The sequence below is a fragment of the Dendrobates tinctorius genome, unplaced genomic scaffold, assembly GCF_039654945.1.
Source record: "Dendrobates tinctorius isolate UK_male_01 unplaced genomic scaffold, ASM3965494v1 ptg000120l, whole genome shotgun sequence".
NCBI classification, from domain to species: domain Eukaryota; kingdom Metazoa; phylum Chordata; class Amphibia; order Anura; family Dendrobatidae; genus Dendrobates; species Dendrobates tinctorius.
The window spans coordinates 31,958,294-31,972,815 of record NW_027361788.1 but is presented as its reverse complement, the minus strand read 5'-3'; the positions used below and the strand labels follow the sequence as shown (position 1 = coordinate 31,972,815).

The 14,522-nt window shown below is 48.6% G+C and overlaps 1 long non-coding RNA gene across 1 annotated transcript in view; it reads left to right on the top strand.

The window, feature by feature from the left end:
* The first annotated feature begins 4,024 nt into the window (after positions 1–4,024).
* Positions 4,025–14,522, top strand: part of LOC141046578 (uncharacterized) — a 102,473-nt gene continuing 91,975 nt past the window's right edge. Inside the window, exons 1-2 of the long non-coding RNA XR_012219613.1 lie at positions 4,025–4,064; positions 4,951–5,041. This is a non-coding gene — a long non-coding RNA (uncharacterized lncRNA). The remainder of the gene's footprint in view (positions 4,065–4,950; positions 5,042–14,522) is intronic.

Sequence of the window (14,522 nt, the reverse complement as noted above, 5' to 3'; positions counted from 1 at the left end):
TGGCGCATCCTTTTTTTTAGGAAAAGGGCGGATCTTGACTGATGGAAAAAAACTAAAGTGTGAAACAGGCCTTAGACATAAGTTTTATGGTAAAAGTCACACCGGTCTCATTGTAATGACCTCACGGGCGGCCATTGCTGCAGATCGCTATAGTTTACCAGAACTAAATAAAAAAAAATACATTTGATACAACTTATTTGAAGCAGAGGGCAGAGAAGTCACCAACGCTCTGCTGACTCCATAACTGCAGAGTCCAGACCTCCTCCGGTATAATATCAGTACGTACACTGCACCTCCGTCGGGAGCTTCATGGCCGAGCAGCTGCATGCAGCCTTACATCAACAAGCACAACGCTAAGCGTTGGCTGGAGTGGTGTAAAGCCGCCACCACTGAGCTCTGGAGGAGACGTGCTCTGTGCAGCGATGGATCACACTTCTCTGTCCGGCGTCTGATGGAGGAGTCTGGGTTTGGTGAATGCCAGGAGAACGTTACCCCCTGACTGCATTGTGCTCGCTGTACAGATGGTGGAGGAGGATAATGCTATGGGCTTTTCATCAGGGGTCGGCCTCGGCCCCTTAGTCCCAGAGAAGGGAGATCTTAACTCTTCAGCACAAGACATTGTGTACAATTGTAGCCTCCAGCTTTGTGGGAACAGTTTGGGGAAGACCCCCAGTGCACAAGGACCATACAGACATGGAGGGAGAGTTTGGTGGAAGAACATGAGCAGCCGCACAGAGCCCGGACCTCAGCCCCATCCAAGAGCAGAGATTGTGACCCCGGCCTCCCCCCAACATCAGGGTCTGACCTCACAAATGCTCTTCTGGATGTAGGGGTTAAAATTCCCACAGACGCCTCCAAAATCTTGTAGAAATCCTTCCCAGAAGAGCGGGAGCCGTTATACCTGCAGAGGGGCGACCCCATATTATGTCTATGGATGTAGGAGGGGAGAAAAGTCCCTGGAGGTGGGATGTGGGGGGGCACATACTTTTCTCCATATACTGTATGTAACATTACATTTCAGTTGTGGCCGGCTGCAGCTTTGATAAAGGGGTGACTTGGGGCCTTTTTGTCTGCCAGCCAGCGTGTCCTGGGCCATGTTGTTGCACGCTTCCCATTCAGAAATTATAGTCTTTCAGAAATCAAACAGTGAATACAGAAATGAAGAATCGCCGATCATTTTTATTGTCTAATCCCAGAATTTGGACATCTGTGCAGAGCCATTTGTCTGAAACTCATTAATATCTGTGTCGCATTGTGTCTGCGTTGAATTATTCATTGTTGCTGGAGACCTCGGACGCCGTACAGTTACCGGTGTAATGAGGTGACACAGTGTCTTACAGCTCCGGGATCTGCACTGCTCTTGCTGGCTATTGCTGTCATGGAGCAGTCGGTGTCACCGGGACTGTTTCCTGCAGAGCCTCTGACGCTGACCACAGAATGGAACAACTTTCATCCCAAATATCTTCTATCTTACATCTGCAGGATCATTTAAAATTGTAAGTGCTGATGTTCAGTCCCTTCACGGTCATTCTGTGCATAGTTGCTAGAGCCTGTGCGTGCTAGGGGGCACGCCAGGGTACAGACTAGGGCCTGTGCATGCTAGGAGGCATGTCATGGTTCATGGCAAGGCCTGCGCGTGCTTTAGAGAAGCACGGGAAGGTATGCCAAGGAGCAGGCTAGGGCCTGCGCGTGCCAAGAGGGCACGCAATGCACAGTGCAGAGACAGCGTGTGTGCAAGGAAGCACAGAGCACGACTGGGGCACTGGTAGCTGGTCGGGCTGAGGCTCAGACAGGTGGGCAAGACTGAGGCGAGCACGGCTAAGTCACTGGCTGACGAGCACAGCTGAGGCACAAGCAGGAGGGCACGGCTGAGGCACAAGCAGGCAGGCGAGGGAAGGCCAGGCGCGTGCAAAGGGCACGCAAAGAAACAAGGCAAGGCTAGGCAAAGTACAGAACAAGGAGCGGAACGTAGGCAGAGGCACAGAGCTTGGTACAAGAAGGAGAAGCGGAACGTAAGCTAGAGCCCAGAGCCGGGTCAGAGACATAGAACAGAGTACAGACAGGTAGCGGAACGTATGCCGAGGCACAGAGCTGGGTACAAGGGAAAAGCAGAGCGTATGCCAGAGCACAGCCGGGTATATGGCAAAGCACAGAGTATAAGACAAGACTTGTGCTAAAGGAGCACGGGAAGGCAGAATACAAAAGGTAAGGCTTAAAGCAGAGTACATGGCCAAAGCGTGTACAGACCGCATGGCGAGGCACAGTACGGAAACAGGCATGTGCAAGAGAGCATGATAGGACAGAGCAAGGAAGGAAGCAGAGCTTGTGCAAAAGGAGCACAATAAGACAGAAGATAGGAAAGCCAGGCAAAGCAAGAGAACATGGAGAGTACTACAAGGCTAAGAATAGCAAAGACAAAACATGGCACAAAAGACAACACAAGACATGGCACAGGACAACAGACAGAGTACAAGCACAGAGCGTGTGCAGAGAGGCACAACAGGGCAGAGGGCAGGGGCACAGAATACAAGGAGCGACCAAGCAGGACCAAACAGCCTAGCAGGGAAGCAACACGATACTCAGGCCCTGACCATAGGAAGGGGCGGTCTGATATAGGGTATTAGCACCTGAACTTCCGGGTCAGGACCAGGGGAGGACTTCCGGGTCGAGTCCTGCAGGATCATAGAGAGGACCACATGGTCGGGTCCTCCAGGACCATAGAGAGGATTGCTGGATTCGGTCCTCCAGGACCATAGAGAGGACCACAGCAGGTAGAGCAGAGACGAGTGCGCACACAGCAACGGCATGCAGCCATGAGGTATGCGGGCACACTAGCGATGGTGCACGGCCATGAGAGGTAGCATATGTGTGCACAGGCAATGGTGGATAGCCATGAGGTAAGGTGTGGGTGCACATTGCTCCAGGGGTCATGCAGCATAACAGTCATGAGGTGCACGTGCACACTGCTCCAGGGATCATGCAGCAAAAGGCTACTTTCAGACTTGCGTTATGAGGTGCAGCGCAGGGCCGCCGCTAAGCTCCGCCCCTGGCCGCGTCTCCTCCTGTCAGCTCCTCCTATGGGCGCATGACGCTGCATGCAACCGGCGTACCCTATATTTAGCGTTGGGTGCGCTGGCATGATTTTGCCAGCGCATGCGCCCTTTTGGCGCTGCGCCATCGTGCACCAAACGCACCGTGTTGCATTTTTGTGCGCTCGGTGCAGCGCCAAAAGGGTGCATGCGCCGGCAAAATTATACCAGCGCACGGCCAGCGTACCCAACGCTAAATGTAGGGTAAGCCGGTCGCATGCAGCGTCATGCGCCCATAGGAGGAGCTGACCGGAGGAGGCGCGGCCGGGGGCGGAGCTTAGCGGTGGCCCTGCGCTGCGCCTCATAACGCAAGTCTGAAAGTAGCCTTACAGTCATGAGCTGTGCGTGCACACTGCTCCAGGGGTCATGCAGCATAACAGACATGACGGGCCTGACACAAAGACTCTAGAAAAGCGCTATTGCTCCCGGTGCCCAAAAGAAATTCAGCAAATTCTGCACTCCCAAAATCCAAAAGACCCCTCCCTTCTGAGCCCCAGTGTGCCTAAACCACATATAGTGCCCACATGTTTGGAATTTCTGTAGTGATTAGAGCCCACCTAATTTACAGGTGTGTGTCTCCACAAGCATGAGCTGGGCACAATGTACTGGTGACTGCAACAGCAGTTTGCAATTTTACTCAGTAACATCCACTGCAGGGGTTGACCTACCGCCCCTGCAGCCGGTTCATTCAGCGGCGCCCCGGGGGAGAGGGGGGCCCCTCCAGCCTCCTGCGCCGCATGGCTAATTCAATTTTCAAATTAGCCATGTTGAGCGCAGGAGGAGAGGAGAAGAGAGCAGCGCCAAGAGTTGAAGGACCTGTGGTGACGTCATCATCATGTGATCAGGGGGAGGAGCTGATCACAGGCTTTCACCATTGATCAGCTCTGCCCCCTGATCACATGACGATGACATCACCACAGGTCCTTTTAGCTGAGCTCACACAGGAGCTGCATCTTCCAGCAGGAGCGCGGCCAGGTAAGGCCTCTTTCACACTTCAGTTTTTTGTCTCTGTTATAATCCGCCAAAAAGGCGGAAAAGCGGATCCATTCCTAACTGATGTGAGAGAGAGAGAGAGAGAGAGAGAGAGATTTTTTCCTCCGCCAGAAAGGATTTCAGGGTTAACTTCCTTTCTCCGGGCATGCGCACTGGAAAATGCGGATACAACAACAACAAAAACGTTGCAAGGTCTGTCCAGGCATGCCGGCGGATGAAAAAAAAACCAACTCAATGGGGAAAAAACCGGATCCACAAAAAAAAAGGCGGATCCGTTTTTTTGTTTTTTTCAAAACCTGGCGGATTTTGACTGATGGTCAAAAACGGAAGTGTGAAAGAGGCCTAAGAAGAAAGTTTTTTTGGTTTTTTTTCATTTAATTATTATGTTTCCCCGCAGGATGGAGACACATGGACCATTGCAGACACAGGGGGCATGATTGGAGACAAAGGTGGCAGGATGAAAGACACAAGGGGCATGATTGGAAACATGGGGCAGGATTGGAGACAGATGGGGCAGGATCATGGGGCAGGATGGATACGATGGAGACAGATGGGGAGATCATATAGGGCACAATGGATACTCATGAGGGTGGGATGGGAGAACATATGGCTGAAGCCAGGAATGAGCCACACGGGGGCCAGGATGGGGAATATTATTACCATAGGGGCTAATTAAATGATATTACTGCAGTGATGTATTTATTTTATTTTTTGAGTATACTGTTTTAAATGGGGGGGGAAGTCCTGTTACTGTGTAGAGTGATATTATGCTGTCTTTTTTTTTCTTCATGTGATGTAATGTAGAAGTTGGGAAAAAAATAATGTGTTCTGCAAGTGGAGCTCTAGATAACTGTGTTATTTCCTGCAGAGACGAGCCCTGGCTGGAAGAAGTGATGACGATCTGTGCTGGATGAAAGATGAAAAGCAAGGATGAAGGACTTTACCTAGAGACGTCACTGGTGAGTTAGTGTGTTACCTATAAACTGACACTATATTGTTGTGAGTTCATTTTCCCCTTCATTACTGAGGCCCGAGGAACTCTTCTGGTAAAGAAAGGTAGTGAGCCTGATTATCAAACACCTGAGGCTGATGATGATGACTGGCTGAGTGGAGTTACTGACTGGATATAAGGCTGCCGACGCCCTTCTGCCCTGCGGGTGATTTCTCTGTGGGATCCTTGGAGACCAGTCTGAATTCCTGCTCCTCTAAAGCTAAGTTTGCTGCTCGGCCTTTTGCTTTGACTTTGTTTTGCTTTGTTTTTCTGGATTTCTGCCATTCCCTGCTGGGGTGTGCTGAATTCATTTAGCTCTGTCTTCTGAAAATACCTGAGTGCTGATTTAGTTTTTGAAGCCTAGCTGCTTCAGGGCCTTTTTCATATCAGCTTGTTGGCTTATGTGTTTGATAGGGTTTTGGCAGATTGCAGACAGCAGCCTTCCTGTCCTTTCCTATCTAGGTAGTTTTGGGCCCCGTCTTTGCTCAGTCTATCTTTCTGTCTGTCTGTGTTAGTATTTTCATCTTGCTTCACCGTCATTATATGTTGGGGGCTGCCTATTGCTTTGGGGTCTGCTCTGGGGCAGTTTAGATTTCCCCTTTCTTTCTTTAGGCCTATGTAATTCTCCGGCTGTGATCGAGGGGTCTAGGGCATCGTAGGAACCCCCCACGGCTACTGCTAGTTGTGTTGATAGTTGCAAACTTCTCTGGTTTTCTGGACTTAGCTTGTATTTCTGCTTTTGCCTCCTACGGTGACTCATTCATAACAGAATCACCCGCCATACCGCAGATTCTAGTGTACTGAATAGCAGGAAAGAATTGTAAAAAAAAAAAAAAAGTGTGTATATTTTTTCCTCTATATCTCTGAGGCCGTAGGGGGAATTTTTTTTTTTTTTCTCTCAATGGAGATAAAGCAATTGTCTGATTGTGTGGAGCAGCTCGCTGCAGAAGTGCGGGGAATTTCCGCCTACCTTGCTCTTTCACATGCTGCTGAACCAAAGATTCCTACACCTGATGTATTTTTTGGGGATCGGTCTAAATTTTTGAATTTCAAAAATAATTGTAAATTATTTTTTGCCTTGAAGCCTAACTCGTCAGGGAGCTCCGCGCAGCAGGTTAAAATTGTCATCTCTTTGCTGCGTGGCGATCCCCAGGATTGGGCGTTTTCTTTGAAACCAGATGATCCTATTCTGACTAATGTGAACGCATTCTTTCAAGCTTTGGGGTTGTGGTATGACGAACCTAATGCCATTGATCAGGCTGAAAAGACCCTGCTGGCATTGAGCCAGGGTCGTGATTCTGCAGAATTGTACTGTCAAAAATTCCGAAAGTGGGCAGTACTTACTACCTGGAATGATAATGCCTTGGCTGCTCTCTTTCGGAAGGGGTTGTCAGAAGCCGTAAAAGATACTATGGTGGGATTTCCTGTTCCCTCTGGTCTTGACGATTCTATGTCATTAGCCATTCAGGTTGATCGGCGTTTGCGCGAACGCAAAGCTGCACGAGAGGTGTTCCACCTGTTGAACAAATGTCTGAACCTATGCAATGTGATAGAGTTTTTTCCAGAGAGCAGCGTCAGGAGTTCAGAAGGCGTAATAAGTTGTGTTTTTTCTGTGGAGATGCCTCGCATATTATTTCTGTCTGTCCTAAACGAGAGAAACGCTTTGCACACACGTTTTCTGTTGGGGGTGTTCAACCTAAGTTTCTTCTGGCTATTACTCTGATCTGCTCCCTGTCCACATTTTTCGCCAAGGCTTTTGTGGATTCGGGAGCAGCCCTAAACCTAATGGACTTGGATTTTGCTAAACGTTGTGGATTTCCGATGACACCTCTGCAGACGCCTATCCCTTTGAGGGGGATTGATGCTACTCCTTTGGCTAAAAATAAACCCCAGTTTTGGACCCAGGTGGTAATGCGGGTAGCCCCAGACCATCAAGTAAATTGCAGATTTTTGGTGTTGCATAATCTGCATGATACTATTGTTCTGGGGTTTCCCTGGTTACAGATTCATATTGGATTGGAAATCTGTGTCTGTGGTGAGTTGGGGTTGTCGGTGTGCCTTTAGTGAGGCTCCGGTGTTTTCCACCTCTCCTCAGTCGCATGATGTTCCTGATTATTTGGCGGACTTTTATGATGTATTTAGTGAGAATGAGTCTGCGTCTCTGCCTCCTCATAGGAGTTATGACTGTGCAATTGAACTGAGCCCGGGGAGTAAATTTCCCAAGGGTCGGCTCTTCAATTTATCTGTACCCGAGCACGAGGCTATGCGATCCTATATTAAGGAGGCGTTGGAGAAGGGTCATATTAGACCATCCTCGTCACCCTTAGGTGCCGTTTTTTTTTTTGTAGCCAAAAAGGATGGATCATTAAGACCTTGTATTGATTATCATGCCCTCAACAAAAATACTGTTAAATATCAGTATCCGTTACCCCTGATTTCTGATCTATTCTCCAGAGTTAAAGGTGCTTGCTGGTTTACCAAGCTTGACCTCAGGGGGGCGTATAATCTTATTCGCATTAAGCATGGGGATGAATGGAAGACGGCGTTTAATACTCCGGAGGGACATTTTGAGTACCTGGTGATGCCTTTTGGGCTCACTAATGCCCCTTCTGTCTTCCAGTGCTTCATGAACGATATTTTCCGAGATTTTGTCGATAAATTTTTGATTATCTATCTGGATGATATTTTGATCTTCTCCAAGGATTGGGATTCTCATGTGGAACATATTCGGACTGTGTTCCGGATCTTGAGGGAGAATTCTCTGTATGTCAAAGGATCTAAATGCCTTTTTGGAGTACAGAGGATTTCTTTTTTGGGATTTATTTGGTCTCCGTCAACTATTGAAATGGACCCAGCCAAGGTACAGGCCATTCACGATTGGGTTCAGCCCACTTCTTTGAAGGCCCTCCAGAATTTTTGGGTTTTGCTAATTTTTATCGGAAATTTATAGCAAAATTTTCTAGTATTGCCAAGCCATTGACTGATTTGACTAAGAAGGGTGCTGATGTGTTAAATTGGTGTCCGGAGGCTGTTTCTTCCTTTCAGGAGCTGAAGCGAAGATTCACCTCCGCCCCGGTTTTGCGGCAACCTGATGTCTCACTTCCATTCCAGGTAGAGGTGGATGCTTCTGAGATTGGTGCAGGAGCTGTTTTGTCCCAAAAGGATCCTGTAACATCTAAAATGAATCCCTGTGCTTTCTTTTCCCGAAAGTTCTCTCCATCTGAACGTAACTATGATGTGGGGAATAGGGAACTGTTGGCCATGAAATGGGCATTTGAGGAGTGGAGACATTGGTTGGAGGGAGCTAAGCATCAAGTCGTGGTCCTCACTGACCACAAGAATTTGATTTACCTAGAGTCGGCTAAGCGCTTGAACCCTAGACAGGCTAGGTGGGCCTTGTTTTTTACACGTTTTGATTTTGTGGTTTCTTTTCTTCCTGGAACAAAGAATGTCAAGGCAGACGCCCTCTCTAGGAGCTTCTTTGCTGATTCTCCTGTGGTGACCAAGCCTGCTACCATCTTAGGCGAAGGGGTAGTTCTTTCTGCCATCTCGCCCGATTTGAGACGTGCTCTGGAAGAGTTCCAGGAGGACAAACCTGAGCATTGTCCCAGTGGAAAGTTGTATGTTCCTGACCAGTGGAAGAAGAGAGTGATGTCTGAAGTTCATTGCTCTGCTTTGGCTGGTCATCCAGGTATTTTTGGTACTAGAGATCTGGTGAGTCGGTCCTTTTGGTGGCCCTCCTTGTCTCGTGATGTCAGGAATTTTGTGCAGTCCTGTGGAACGTGCTCTCGGTCTAAATCGTGTTCTCGCTCTAGTGGGTTGTTGATGCCTTTGCCTGTCCCCAAGAGGCCATGGACCCATATTTCAATGGATTTCATCTCTGATATGCCTGTCTCTCAGAGGATGACTGTTATTTGGGTGATTTGTGATAGGTTCTCTAAGATGGTTCATCTTGTACCACTCCCTAAGTTGCCATCTTCCTCTGAGTTGGTGCCCCTGTTTTTACAACAGGTGGTTCGTTTGCACGGGATTCCTGAGAACATTGTATCTGACAGAGGAGTCCAGTTTGTGTCTAGATTTTGGAGAACTTTCTGTTCCAGGCTGGGAATTCAGGTGTCCTTCTCCTCTGCTTTTCACCCTCAGACCAATGGGCAGACAGAGAGAACAAACCAGACCTTGGAGTCATATTTGAGATGTTTTATTTCTGCTGATCAGGATGATTGGGTTTCATTTTTGCTCTTGGCCGAATTTGCTTTAAATAATAGAGCTAGTTCTGCCACTTTGAGGTCACCTTTTTTTTGTAACTTTGGGTTTCATTCTCGATTTTCTTCAGGGCAGGTGGAGCCCTCTGCCTGCCCAGGTGTTGACACTGTGGTGGAGAGAATGCACCAGATCTGGGACCAAGTGGTGGATAAGTTATCTCTCTCCCAGGAAAAGGCCCAGCGGTTTTCCAACCGACATAGGACCATTGGTCCCCAGTTTAAGGTTGGTGATATGGTGTGGTTATCATCAAAAAATATTGCTATGAAGGTGGCTTCTCCTAAGTTTAAGCCTAGATTTATTGGACCTTACAAGATTGTGGAGATTATTAATCCGGTCTCTTTTCGTTTGGCTCTTCCTGTCACATTTAAAATCCTTAATGTGTTCCATAAATCTTTGTTGAAGAGGTTTGTTGAACCTGTTGTTCCGGGGGTGGCACCTCCAGACCCTGTATTGGTTGAAGGTAACATGGAATATGAGGTAGAGAAAGTACTGGATTCCCGTCTGGCTAGACGGAGACTCCAGTATTTGGTTAAGTGGAAGGGTTATGGTCAGGAGGATAATTCCTGGGTCTCTGCCTCTGATATTCATGCCAAAAGATTGGTGCGTGCCTTTCATCGGGCTCACCCTGATCGCCCTGGTGGCGTAGCTGAGGGTTCGGTGACCCCTCCTCAAGGGGGAGGTACTGTTGTGAGTTCATTTTCCCCTTCATTACTGAGGCCCGAGGAACTCCCTCTTCTGGTAAAGAAAGGTAGTGAGCCTGATTATCAAACACCTGAGGCTGATGATGATGACTGGCTGAGTGGAGTTACTGACTGGATATAAGGCTGCCGATGCCCTTCTGCCCTGCGGGTGATTTCTCTGTGGGAGCCTTTTGCTTTGGTGCTTTGACTTTGTTTTGCTTTGTTTTTCTGGATTTCTGCCATTCCCTGCTGGGGTGTGCTGAATTCATTTAGCTCTGTCTTCTGAAAATACCTGAGTGCTGATTTAGTTTTTGAAGCCTAGCTGCTTCAGGGCCTTTTACATATCAGCTTGTTGGCTTATGTTTTTGATAGGGTTTTGGCAGATTGCAGACAGCAGCCTTCCTGTCCTTTCCTATCTAGGTAGTTTTGGGCCCCGTCTTTGCTCAGTCTATCTTTCTGTCTGTGTTAGTATTTTCATCTTGCTTCACCGTCATTATATGTTGGGGGCTGCCTATTGCTTTGGGGTCTGCTCTGGGGCAGTTTAGATTTCCCTTTTCTTTCTTTAGGCCTATGTAATTCTCCGGCTGTGATCGAGGGGTCTAGGGCATCGTAGGAACCCCCCACGGCTACTGCTAGTTGTGTTGATAGGTTCAGGGGTCTGCAATCTGATAGTTGCCAACTTCTCTGGTTTTCTGGACTTAGCTTGTATTTCTGCTTTTGCCTCCTACGGTGACTCATTCATAACACTATATACTGTTTACTATATACAGAGGTCCTGTGTATAATGTCACCAGTGATCACTGTGTTACCTGTACATTATATACAGAGCTCCTGTGTATAATGTCATTAATCACTGTATTACCAGTACACTGACACTGGATAGTAAGTACAGATCCCCTGTGTATAATGGCACTTATGGCGATAGTATTGTTTTTTTCATTACTGATCAGTATTGTAGTATTCAGTCACTATGTGGTGGTAATATGTGGTCTGGACATGGTGTTACGGTATTTGTCCCTTGTATGTGCTATTATTTGGTCACTTTGTGGTGGTAATATGTGGTCTGGTCATGGTGCGGTGGTATTTGTTCCTTGTATGTGATATTATTCGGTCACTGTGGTAATATATAGTCTGGTCCTTGTGTGGCGGTATTTTTTCCTTGTATGTGGTATTAATTATAGGTCACTATGTGGTGGTAATATTGTGTATGGTCATGGTGCGGTGGTATTTGTCCATTGTATGTGATATTAATGGTCATTTTAAAAATTGAAACATTAATACAAATGTACCTAAATTGTATTGCATATTTTAATAAATATTTAAATAGGTTACAGTAGAGTAGAGCTCGTCCAAAACTGTCTACAGTGTTGTGATGACGGCTTAAAAAATATTTTGGCGAAAAAAAAAAAATCTGCCCGCTATATGTGTGATCTGGTGATGGGAACTGTTAATGTGTGATTGGTGAGAAGTGGAGTTTTCCAAGAGAGGGCGGTGGGACTGTGGACAGTTTGAAGGGTGGAGGTGGGGCTGGGGTGGATCCTGGGCGGAGTTTTACGGGGGCCCCGAAAATTTTCCCAGTATGGGGCCCTGAAATTCCTAGTGGCAGCCCTGCCCCTGCCCATATGCTGCAGCAGTTCAGGAATGCGTGGAGTGCGGACACTGGACAGTGTGGAATGGATGGATCCTCTTGGTCTGGCCTGCCCTGCCTGCTCCAGGTAAGAGTACTACCAGAGCTGAGCAGGACTGAGGGACTGGGACCGAGGCGCAGGCATGATTTTGGGGGGCTCCTGGGGTGGGGGAGAACTGAACATGGCATGCATGATTTTGGGGGGCTCCGTACTGGGAGAGAACTGAAGCATGATGACCTGGCTGCTCATGAATGGGGGGCCCCTGGCCTGGGGAGAAGGGAAGCATGGCCTTGGCTGCTCATGAATGGGGGGGCCCCTGGGGAGAAGCATGGCTGCTCATGAATGGGGGGGCCCCTGGGGGAAATGCTTGGCTGCTCATGAATTGGACGGCTCATGGGGGGGAGAAGAAACATGAAACGGGCGGGCCACATAGGTTGAGAAGTAACATAAACTGGGGGGGCCACATGGGGAGAAGCAGCATAAACTGGGGGGGGCCACATAGGGTGAGAAGCACTATGCCAAAAGTAGACCGCATATGGGGGAGAGCATTATGAAACAAAGGGAAACGGGGGTGCCTATATATATATTACCTATCTATATGTTTACATAACTTTGTTACCCTATGAAGGATGGGGAGAGGGGGGGCCCGAAAAATTTCTTGCACAGGGGCCCACTACACTGCGTGCAGAATTATTAGGCAAGTTGTATTTGAGAAGATTCTTTTTATTATTGAACAACTATGTTCTCAATCAACCCAAAAGACTCAAATATCAAAGCTTAATATTTTTGGAAGTTGGAGTGGGTTTTTTTTAGATTTGGCTATCTTAGGAGGATATCTGTTTTTTTCAGGTAACTATTGCTGTGCAGAATTATTAGGCAACTTAATAAAAACCAAATATATACCCATCTCACTTATTTTCACCAGGTAAACCAATATAACACAAAATTTAGAAATAAACATTTCTGACATTCAAAAACAAAAAAAAAATAAATCAGTGACCAATATAGCTACCTTTCTTTACGATGACACCCAAAAGACTTCCATCCATAGATTCTGTCAGTTGCTTTGTCTGTTTACGATCAACATTGCGTGCAGCAGCCACCACAGCCTCCCTGACAATGTTTTCCCTCCTTGTATATCTCACATTTTATGAGGGACCATAGGTTCTCTATGGGGTTCAGATCAGGTGAACAAGGGGGCCATGTCATTATTTTTTCTTCTTTTAGACCTTTACTGGCCAGCCACGCTGTGGAGTATTTGGATGCATGTGATGGAGCATTGTCCTGCATGAAAATCATGTTTTTCTTGAATGATACCGACTTCTACCTGTACCACTGCTTGAAGAAGGTGCCTTCCAGAAACTGGTACTAGGTCTGGGAGTTGAGCGTCACTCCACCATCAACCCGAAAAGGTCCCACAAGTTCATCTTTGATGATACCAGCCCTTACCAGTACCCCACCTCCACCTTGCTGGTGTCTGAGTCAGAATGGAGCTCTCTGCCCTTTACTGATCCAGCCTTGGTGTGACGGACTCGGCTTCTGCTGAGCCCATTTTACTTTTTAGAGTGGACCCTCTGGGCCGTGGCACCCACCCACCTAGGGCGAGCTAACCTAGTGAGAACCCACCCCCTGTACAGGGAGTGTCAGGGGCAAGACCAAGGGGGTGAGCCATCACGACTGCTGGGACCAGATGGCCGGCTCAGGGGGACACTACGGGAGTGTCTGATGACCAGGGACAGGCAGGAAACAAGACAAGACAAGAAGTAAGTGCAAGGTATCTTCATTAAGATCTTCAGGATCACATTCAGTGCAAACATGAAAACAAGCAAAACGTGCAAGGTGCGCGCGTGGGCACGCCAAGGTCCATAGCATAGTACGTGCCAGGTGGCACACCTAGGTACAGGTAAAGGCACAATGGCATCGGACTCCGGACCGCTGGCAACGATCGATATGATCAAGGCATCAGATTGCGGACATCAGCTCCGGAGATCAGGCCGCAGTCATCCATCTTACGATCTCTGGCAGCGATCGGCAGGTTCCGGGCATCCGGCAGGCAAACCAGGGTTCAGGCAAGGAGGCACGTCCGATATCCAGGCATGGTGCGTGTTAGGGAACACGCCAAGGTCCAAGGCTAGGTGCGTGTGTAGGGGACACGCCAGGGTTCAAGGCTAGGTGCGTGTGTAGGGGACACGCCAGGGTTCACAAAACGAGACAGGGTGCATGTATAGAGACACGCCAAGGCACAAGGTAACAAAACAGAGTCCTGCGTGTGCAAAGAGGCACGCCAGGGTCAGGCGAGGCAGAGTCCAGCACGTGCAGAGAGGCACGCCAGGGTCAGGGTTCCAGGACAGGGTTAGGGCGTGTGCGTGCAAGAGGGCATGACAGGGGGCATGGCAAAGCCTGCGCGCACTTTTAAAGAAGTACGGGGAGATATGCCATGGGCAGGCGAGGCCTGCGTGTGCTATAGAGAGCACGTAGAGCACAGTGCAGAAACAGCGTGAGGTGCAAGGGAGCACAGAGAGCACGGCTGGGGCATTGGCTAGCTGATCGGGCTGCAGCACTGACAGACAGGCAAGACTCCAGCGAACCCGACTGAGGCATGGCAGGCGACACAGCTGACACTGACCAACGAGCACGGCTGAGGCACAAGCAGGCGGGCACGGCTAGGGCGGGCACGGCTGAGGCACAAATAGGAGGCTAGGAAGGCCAGGCGCATGCAAAGGGCACACGAAGAAGCAGAGCAAGGGAAGACAAGATGAGAAACAAGACAGAGCTTAGGCAGTGTACGAAACCAGGGAACGGAAGCATAGGCAAAAGCACGGAACAAGAACAGACCAAGAACAGAGCTAGCAGCGGAGCGTAGGCCGGAGCCCAGAGC